The following is an 11,252-nucleotide window of genomic DNA, read 5'->3' as shown; positions in this document are numbered from 1 at the left end:
TGCCGGACAACCGCCCGCCGGAATCTCTTCGGTGGGTCTTTTCTCCCTTCGTCTTACCCACCTCCTTTCCTCAGTTTCTTTTGTCTTTCTCTCCCCTTCCCCGTTTTACGAAATAAGTTGATTTTCTTCAAGAAGAATGACTGGGGAGAAGAGGCGCGTCAGACCAGTGACAGAAGTATAGTGGTAGGTGCTTGGAATACTGGCAATTACTCTCTCCGCTGATTTGGAATGGGGGAGATAGGAAGTTCTACGTGTATTTCTTGGGAATGATAGACATATCGTATATAATATAATTTCTGTTAACAGACTGAACACGAATTATGCACTTCGAGGATTTTTATCAATTCCAGTAATGTGGTGGTGTATTCATTCGCTTCGTTTAATACCAATTATTCATTGGCTTATTTAAGCCATATTGGTTACTGCATATACAAAGTGGCTTTCCTTAACAACTCTGACTTTCCTTCACTCTCTTCACCGTAATGGATAAGTTTGAGCCATCAACCGCATTCAGTAGCCTATATGCTTGTTGCAATTCATTAAGTGATAGTTGCACCTAACACCTATTCGCTCATCACTTGTAGGTTCTATCAGTAAAGCAGTAAAAACCATAAATACTCAAGTATTTGAGACTGATATTACGAAAACGCAGACCTCTTTATTGAAACCTCTTTATTACCAAGATATGGAGCGTTTTTTCACTTTCTTTTCATTTTTCTACAACTGTTAGGCACATTTGAAAGCTTGTATTGGCCACTGCACTACGGCTGCTACTAGGGTAATTTGTTATTATTATTATTATTATTATTATTATTATTATTATTATTATTATTATTATTATTATTATTATTATTAAATTGACACTCATCCCTGGCTGTAGACCAATATCATATTCGAATTACATGTCTCTTCCACTGTTTGATTTGCCTCTGAGAATTCCATTCATCCTCACGGTGTTGTGCCATTATGAAGCAAGTTCCTACATTTTTATTGCCATTCATTAATCATGCATCATTCACTGATCCCAACGTCTCCTCATCAACAGATTGACAATATTCCCCATACTATGAAGTTATACATTTCATTCAGCACTTCCAAGTAAAGATATTTTCCCTATCTGCATCACGGTTTTTCATTTCTTGTATTTTTAAAGTGAAACCTTATTTTAGACACATTCAGGCTACCATTATCCATTTTCTCCCTTTCTCAAAGAGACTGCTATTTTCTTTCGCGCCTTCATGCTCTTTAATTATCTGCGCTCCTACTGACTTTGCTACTCAAGTTTTCTAACTACTCCTACTGACCTCTCTCTTCATTGTTATTCCTCCAGATTATTCTAGTGTACTTTTATTGTTCCTTCCTTTTAGCTCCGGTAGATTTTCTTAATGGCTGCTCCTCTCAAAAGGCGAAATTGAGACCAGCAGTTCTCCCCCTCTCCCCTCCCTCCCTCTCTCTTTTATTATTATAAATGATTTTTCACAAAATTTGCCCTCTACTACAGTGTACTGACAGTTTTACGGAGTGTTTTATTTATTTATTATTTATTTTTTGCTAATTTACAGACATTTATCTTTACTTTTCTCTTCACCGACATTCCTTATGGCTGTTACTCTAAGGGCAGTATTTTCTTATCCTACACCAGTATCATTTATCACGACTACTTTTCTGCCAACAGACATTCTTCTCCTTCTTGGCTCCAGCACTGAGGCAATACCAGGCGAGCACATTTTCCGATATCTTCCAGCCAACTTCGGAGCAAGAAGCGAATGATTGACTGATTTATTGCATAAATGCAATTGTCTAATTTCTCCTCAGTGCGTCATCACAGTCATAAACATACGTCGCTTTGATTGCAAACACATATGAAAACTGTCATTTGCCGGAACAAATACTCATGTGACACCGTATTTACCCTTTCTATTGCTATACCTCAGGTTTTCCTGTTTAATTGACTAATTACGAGTGGTGTTCTTTATCTATCCCTCTAAAAAAGCGTTCCTTCTCGCTTTATCATTATTATTATTATTATTATTATTATTATTATTATTATTATTATTATTATTATTATTATTATTATTAACAGTTTAACCAGACTGCTGAGCTGACTATCAGCTCTCATAGGGCTGGCCCGAAGGATTGGGATAAAAGGCCAGGTCTGGATCGCAAGCCTAGATCTGGGACCAAATAGGTAATTTACGTGAGAATGAACTATAATGAAATTTAAAAGACACCGTATAAAGTATGTGCATTTACACTGGAACACAAGCACACATTAAAAACATTTGCTCTTTTCCATACATACGGAGAAAAAAACAATTAAAATTCAGATTTAAATATTTAAATATTTCTTTAATCATTAAATGCCCTATGGGCTTTTGTATTTTCAAATTTCTTATTTAAGGTATCACTTATAAATTTTCATTCGAGATTCGTCTAGGAACCTTTCTATTTTTTTCTATCACCACCCACTCTCTTCTTTGACTTATTCCTACAGCTTCCTCTTAATTCTCCTGCTCATTTTGACCCTCGAAGAGTGTTCCTTTCCCTTTTAACCCTACCAGCAAGAATCTACAACAAATGCAAAAACCTAATTCTGAATACATAAGTTAAAGGTATGGAGGTACTGCTATTCAAACAGTAGGATCAAATCTCTCTCGAACTATTAAATATTTTAATATAATGAAACATTTACCTACGAAGCCTTGGATTAGGGAAACTGGTCTATTCACTTCCCTCACTGATAGAGTTGTAGACGTTCTTTTCCACTGTTGCAACAGCTATAAATTCTAAGAACCTCTCTCTCTCTCTCTCTCTCTCTCTCTCTCTCTCTCTCTCTCTCTCTCTCGTAACCACCTTCTCTATGCCTCCGACAAAATATCAAATATCCATGTGACAAAACCTTACGATGTATATTCCATTTCTAAATCACTGAAATTCTACAGTCTATGAGTTATAGTCTCTTTCCGCGGTAAATCTCCTCTTCCTCGTAACTCTCCGCCCGCCCCCGTTTTTCAACTTCTCCCTCGCTTCTTCCCATCTCCTTTTCGTCTTCTCCTATTCCTTTCCCCGGCCACCCACCGAAAAGCGAAAATACGAGGAGAAATCCCCCTGCTTCCTGAGCAGTTCGCCACATGTCCCCTAAGCTTAAGTCCATCCTATTGTACCAGCTTATATGACCAGCTCTTTGCCGGGATATCTTGAAAAGGTCATTCCCCTGGGATACGTAGCCTCTTCCCCCATCCCCAACCCTAGGGAGACCTGGCCTCTCTACCCACACATAACCCCGTACCTCCAACCTCCTACTCCTTCCTCTTACTTTACACTCTCCGGCCGGGGTCATTTGGCTCTGGGTATGATCTTCGATGCTTTGCGATATTCCATTTCGGTTCCAGAAAATGTCTGCCGCAAAGAATGGAGTTGTGGCTGCTTGCTTCCAGTTATTTATTCACCTGTGTTTTTTTAAAAGCATCGTTTATAAATGAGGTAACGCTTTTCCTCGAACGTAATCTTCAAAGAATAATTTGCTTTCCATTTTATGATGCGACGTTTTACAAGATCGTCGGGTTTTATGACCCAATTTTTCATCCCATTTGGCGACCTGCGACGAAGTCGTCGTCTGTTCATTAAACTTTCCATTAGTCGGAGGGACTCCGGCATTCTTAGCTGTTATTTTGCATCGTTCAACCTCAGGCTCCGTTGCATAAGCAATGTGTGGTCAGTTATAATATTATTCTGGTGCATTTCGCCTCATCCTTTTGAGAGAATGATCAACTCTTCGGAAAACTCGGACTTTTCTCCTGAAAATGGGCTTTGGTGGGCTTAGTCAAGGACCTGTTCCAAATTCGATTTCCTTCAGTGAAGACTTGAAGATTGTAAACAGTGAACAATAATTATTGTTTGCTTCGGCAGTCGTATACCTTAGGCCTTATTTGTTGGTCAGTCAGCAGTGAAAATGACTACGTAAATTCATACTAATTTTAACCTGTCACTTTTTAGCAAGAAGCTGTACTTGGTGAAAGAAGCGTTTTCATTTTTGAGATACGTGAAATTAACCCTGTTTACCTGTATGCATACGTGAACTTAACCATCTCTGTCTTCCTGAATACATACGCGAAATTAACTCTGTTTACATGTATACATACGGGAAATTAACCATCTTTGTTTTCCTGTATACATACGTGAAATGAACCATCTTTGTTTTCCTGTATACATACATGAAATTAACCATCTTTGTTTTCCTGTATACATACGTGAAATTAACCATCTTTGTTTTCCTGTATACATACGTGAAATTAACCATCTTTGTTTTCCTGTATACATGAAATTAACCATGCCTGTTTTCTGTTTATACATGAAATTAACCATGCCTGTTTTCCTGTATACATACGTGAAATTAACCATCTTTGTTTTCCTGTATACATGCGTGAAATTAACCATCTTTGTTTTCCTGTATACATACACGAAATTAACCCCGTTTACATGTATACATACGTGAAATTAACAATCTTTGTTATCCTGTATACATACGCGAAATTAACCCTGTGTACATGTATGCATACGCGAAATTAACCATCCCTGTTTTCCTGTATACATACGCGAAATTAACTCTGTTTACATGTATACATACGTGAAATTAACCATCTTTGTTTTCCTGTGTATATACGTGAAATTAACCATCTTTGTTATCCTGTATACATACGCGAAATTAACCCTGTGTACATGTATGCATACGTGAAATTAACCATCTTTGTTTTCCTGTATACAATAACGCGAAAAATTAACTCAGCTTACATGTATACATACGTGAAATTAACCATCTTTGTTTTCCTGTACACATGCTTGAAATTAACCATCTTTGTTTTCCTGTATACATAAGCGAAATTAACCCGGTTTTCCTGTATACATAAGTGCAATTAACCCTGTTTTCTTGTATATATACTTGAAATTAACCATGAATTCCGTAGATGTGCGTGAAACTAAGCCTGTTTTCCTGTAAACATACCACCTAAATGGATCTGGGATTACCCGGTTAGCGTTTATAATGTGGTTTTCGTTAATTAGAGGTTATCTTAATAGATATTCATATAAATATGAATATGCATTCCTCATACTCCTTTACGACGAAGAGGCCTAGGAAAATCTTGGGAATGAATGCACTGTGCATATAAATGGAAATGGTTTTGAGTTTGGGAGAGGTAAAAGTGCAAAAAAAAAAAAAATATCATGAAATTTGAATTTTAATTAAAAACGTCACTAAATCCTTACAGAAATATGTTTAATAGTATTAATGAATTCGTCACTTGCAATTCTACCTTGCTATCAGAGCTGATACAGTTAATAGGATTCGGCAAACAAGAAACATGTTTTTGTATTTATGACTTAAAGGAAATGAAATGGTTAGACTGGCAGCGTCTAAATCTGATGAACATCTTACGGTCCAGAAAATGAGAACAGAACAATCTGAGAGAAAAGCGAAATTTAATTTCCTGTTGAACAAACAAGGATAGTGACAGGCTCATCAAGACAGAAGTGGATGTATGACAGAAACAAGCATCTGTAGGTACCAGTGGCTCTAAAATTTTTCGGCATCGTTACTCCTTTAAATTATGTGAAGTTATAATATAAAGGAAAGAAAAATATTCGAATGCTTCATTTCTAATGCATTTTTATATGTAAGAAATTAGTGTGACTTTTACTCAAGTCTTAAGAAACCAAGAATTTAGATCTTAGACATTATTCCTTTACTCCAAAGGACTATTACTTTTAAAAAGTGTCTCGTTACCCCGCAGAAACGGCTTCATTTCCCTTCCCCCCCCCAGGGGTGAGTACCCCCAGTCTGAGAACCACTGATCTATTCTAATGGTAGTTCGGGGTACTTTTTGTCTTAGTAGAGATATTAAGGGACTGAGAAACATATGTAAGTGATCGAAAAGTTTTAGTTTATAAATGTAACCATGCTAATTAGAGGTGCTAGTGAATCAGCAACAATACACATATATATATGTATATATATATATATATATATATATATATATATATATATATATATATATATATATATATATATATATAGAGAGAGAGAGAGAGAGAGAGAGAGAGAGAGAGAGAGAGAGAGAGAGAGAGAGAGATCTTTGTAGTAAAATTTTAAAATTTATATATATATATATATATATATATATATATATATATATATTATATTAGAGAGAGAGAGAGAGAGAGAGAGAGAGAGAGAGAGAGAGAGAGAGAGAGATATATATATATATTATATATATATATATATATATATAGATAAAGAATAAAGAATGAGAGAGACTCAGAGAGAGTAGGAGAGAGAGAGAGGAGAGAGATCTGTTCGTAGTTAAAAAAGAAATGGTCGAATTAGCTCATGTATGGGTGAAAGAGTAAACATCTGTGAGGCTTGTACCACTCTTAAGTAAATAAACATTCTCGCATTAATTGTGTTTATTCTAGCATTACTGTCCTTAGTTTCCTTGTCTCAAATAGAGTGCCGTTACAGTAAAATGACATGCATACGAAGCTAATAGAATTTGAGTCTTATCAGCAATACCATCATTTTCCGTCAAAGGCCGAAAGTGGAATTTCACGCGCATAATTTCTGAAACAGAAAGTAAGAATGAAATGATTTTCAATCGATAAATTCGAAATCATTTGATCTTCAACGGCAAGCAAAAAGCTATATCAACCAAATCCAAAAAGGGTAATAATATCCGTCTTATTTCTTCCTCCACAAAAGAACGCTCTCTACAAACCTATATTATTATTAAATATAATTATCTGTTACCTTTTATAAATTATTATTTGTAAATTTTCGATGAGCCATTTTTATTGATATTAGTTCCATATTACCTTCAAATACCAGTTCCTTTCTTCACACGAAAAGATCTGGCATTGGAAAGTAAAATGGAACTGATATTGTCTTAGGGTCTTTGTAATCCAGTGTAATTTTTTTTTTTATTCTAACATCTTATTTATCGCATATTCACTCCCCTTTCTTCTCCTTTATCGTATCAGTCCCTCTCCCACCTTTCTCAGTTCGTTAGTTCTTCTGTCCCTCAGCTTCCGTCTCTTCCTCCTCCATCTACTCCTCCTCCTCCTCGTCCTCCTCCCCCTCCTCCTTCTCCTCCTCCATCTACTCCTCCTCCTCCTCCTCCTCGTCTTCCCGCTCCTTCCTCCTCCCCGGCGCGAGGTCTTTGGGGAGTTGCTGGACGTCTAAAACTCTTTGAAAATTCATGAAGGGAGTAGTCACCCTACGATTATTGAATTACTATTAAAATCTGTGGTGAGAAAAACAGGGCGTCCGGGGACATCCAGACGTCGAGCTGCTGTTGCTGGTCGAGGGGAAAAGGAGAGGGGAAAGAGAGAGGGGAAATGGAAGGGAGAGGAGGAATTGAGAGAGGGGGTGGGGGGACTGCGGGAAGGGAAGATCGGTAGGACGAACGCCGAGGAGTGGAAGGAAGAGAGAAGTAAAGGAAAGAGATAAGGAGAGAGAGAAGGAGAGAGAGAGAGAGAGAGAGAGAGAGAGAGAGGGTGGGGAATTACGAGTGAACTGTGAAATGAATTGCATAGATAGAGGAATCACAAGGTGGTTGCGTAGGCGAAGAATTATTTTACGAAGAGAAGTGACAAAATCCAAGAGAGAGAGAGAGAGAGAGAGAGAGAGAGAGGGAGAGTATAGTTACTAGAAGAGTGTCAGGAGATTGTGAGGAAAGGGAGTGATGTCACGGGGGTAAGGGATGGGGGGAGGATGGGGCTAGGGGGGTCGAGGGTGGGGTGTGCCTTTAGGAGCAGGCCCGAAATGCCCACCATATTTTGAATTTTGACGAGAAGAAAATTGCCTCCAGTGTATGAAGGACTAGGGAGCAGATAGTGCCATGCCACAAGAGCTGCAATAAAGGCCAGAATCGTCGTTAAATGAGAGCAGAATCGACTCTGAAGACGTCAGCTTTCGGTGCCAACTCGGCCCGGAATGAGCACTTGCTTCGGCCATCGCCTGGCGTAATACTGTTGGAAGAAAGTCGGACACTTCATTTCCGTCGGATTAGTGTTATTCTTCTCCTCTATTTCTTCTTCTTTTTTGTGGTGAAGTATTAAGCGACTGGCGTGTTGACAGAGGCGGATTGAAGCTTGTTACGCAAATTTGTTATTTTATTGTTTCTCTGGACAGTTAAAGTTTAACGGCGTAGGATATTAAATTATCAGTACATTTTTTCCCTTTTTCTTTTTCTTTTTTTTAAGAGAAAGGTTGCGTAAGGTTCCATACTTTAAATCATTATGGAGGAGGGCTTTCTTAGAATTATTTTCACAAGTGCGTCACCGTGGGTAACTCTGATGTATGAGGAATCCATGGTGATTGAAGAAAGAATAAATTAAATTACTAATATCAGTTATTTAAAATAACCATTGAAGATTACTTAAGAAAAATCTGCAGACGTTGATTCTTACATTAAGTTGTTTGTTAAAGGTGTATTAATGGTCGGTAATGAGTAGCAGAGGCAAGAAACAGGTTCTTGCACTTTCACAATACACACCAAACAGCTCTTCACCCACGTGAGACCTGGGCTAATAAGGTAATGGCTACTGGTGACTCAGCAGGCAGACCTATGTGGTCCTTTGGCTCACTGCCTCCCCATTTGCCTACAGGGTTGGACCTGAGGGGGATTTGAACTCGGAACCACACCAAGGAGGCTGGTTTTACGCGCACCCCGGACGATGAAAAATCACTGGCTCTATATCATGATAAGTTACTCCTGCGGTGGGAGGTTGAAACCAACATTCTTTGGAAGCTTGAATTTCAAGTCAATGGCCCCGTGAGCTTGTTCCGTGTGAATTGGTTTTATTTAATAATAATAACAATAATAGATGTTATTATCCATCATGGTAATAGTATCCTTTTGGTAAATTTTATTTCCGCAGTATTGTAGTCGTCACTCACCTAGTCTTCCTTAACCTACCTTGTAACTCATCACTATAATGGATGCTAGCTAACTTTTGGACCGAGCTGAATTCAAAGAATAAGGCTATGCTACATTGTTAAGTTCTCGACATCATCTGTGATGTCTTTTATATATATATATATATATATATATATATATATGATATATATATATATATATATGTATATATATATATATGTATATATATAATATATATATATATAGATATATATATATATATATATATACGTATATATATATATATATATATACGTATATATATATATATACTTATATATATATATATATATATATATATATATACGTATATATATATATACATATATACGTATATATATATATATATATTTATATATACATATATATTTGCGCCTCTGTTGAACTTAGCAGTAATTATATACTTATCTGTTAGTTAACTGTAGTGGGCTGCAGCTTGATTGGGGAACGCTCTCTCAGCGTGCATAGAATATCATATTGTACTGGAAGGTCCTCGATGGGTAGGTAATTTCTCTCCACTGGGGTGAAACACTTCATCAGGTATGCTCTTCCCTTTTTGGAAGTAATGTGACAAGGTGCTGTTTCTCTTGGGTGATATTGATCCTTCCTCTGTCGTTAATGAAAAGATCTTCTGTGGCTAATGAGAGAAAAGGATTTATATTAGACCATGAATAACCCATATGCTTTTCCTGGAGTCCACTAAAAGGTCGTATTAGACATTACCATTGGAATTTACAGAACAGGGGGCGAGTCGTATATTGCTATTCCGAGGAACTTAATTTACATCTGAATTCTGATCTGCGTATTAAGTGAACCCTGGCTAGAAGGTTAAGTAAGAAGGAAAAGACCAAAGAGGCTAAGGGAATTAGATAAAAAAGGAAAGGTAGAAAACTACGATAATTACATTTTATGCTTTTGTTGACACTGATATTATTTACCACTCACTTTCGCCAAATCTGCTTATTGTGATAGTGAGAGTGACCTCTTATATTCCTGATTTTCTCATTTTCTTGGCACACTTTTCCAATGAAAGTCTCGAAATCCAAAATGGATGGGGAATGTCATTATTCATTTTCTTCCCTTAGCGGAGTAGTGCCGTCATTGCTCCTCGCTTGGTGCACTGTAGACATTACCAAAGCGTGTTGGCAGTGTTCATTGTGTCCCTAGCTGCACTTTTTAGCCTTTTACTTTTACTCTTTTTCCGCTTTCTTTCTTCAGTTTTGAGGTCTAACCTCCCCAACTTTTACTTCTTAATGCAAATTAAGTATTTTCCACCTTTAGATCCTTGTACTTCGCCAGATACTATATTTTCCGGATCACTTTAGTTTACTGCTCTAACTTCTTACCATCATCTTGAGCGCTGAATCGCTGCAAATGCGTCGGTGCTTTGCTTATTAGCCTGAAATTCTTAAAACTAAATAATTAATTTTTTTTCGCAAGACGGGTACACTGAATACCGAATTAAGTTTGGATATAACGATAATGATACAGTGTTGCAAATAGTAGCTCTATAGAGCAAGTAGCTTTCTATGCTTGTCGAAAATGAGAGTGAAACTTTTGTGTGTATTGTAAGACGTTTCGCGCTACCTTATATCTTTTTGAGGAAGTTCAGTACTTATTAGTTTAACCAGACCGCTGAGCTGATCAACAGCTCTCCTAGGGCTGGCCTGAAGGATTAGATCATTTTTACGTGGCTCAAAACCAATTAATAACTTAGCAACGGGACCCGTAGCTTATCGTGGGATCCGAACCACATTATATCGAGAAATGAATTTCTAGTCACCAGAAATAAATTCCTCCGATTCCGCGTTGGCAAAGCAGGAAAGCGAACTCTGATTACCAAATCGGTAGGCGAGCACGTAACCCACTCGTCCAACGAGGACCTATCTTTTTGGGGAGGTCCTACTATGAATTGAGGAGTATATGCCTCCTCGAGCAATAGATTGTCTTCTTGGCTCTTCGCTCTAAGAATGTTTTTATACAAAAAAAAATGAGAAACAGAAAAGAGTAATTCCAATCATCTTTTTCCCGCTCTCTCCCTTTCTCAGGTACTGCAATGTTCCTATAACATCTAGGGTTTAGTTCGAAAAAATCTCCTAGAAAAGAATTATTTGTAAAGTTATTGGTAACTGAAATATTAGGTAGCCTAAGGATGTTGATCATGTTCTGCATTCAGCAAAAACTGACAAAACTGCATAAATCACTTAACGAAAAATATTGTCACAAATTCACTAAGATTTCTTTCGATGAAGACATTCTTAGTCAGTTTAAAACGCTTGA

The sequence above is a fragment of the Macrobrachium nipponense genome, chromosome 17 (genome assembly GCF_015104395.2).
Source record: "Macrobrachium nipponense isolate FS-2020 chromosome 17, ASM1510439v2, whole genome shotgun sequence".
Lineage (NCBI taxonomy): Eukaryota > Metazoa > Arthropoda > Malacostraca > Decapoda > Palaemonidae > Macrobrachium > Macrobrachium nipponense.
The sequence above is the reverse complement of the archived record's forward strand: the minus strand, read 5'-3'. Positions refer to the sequence as shown.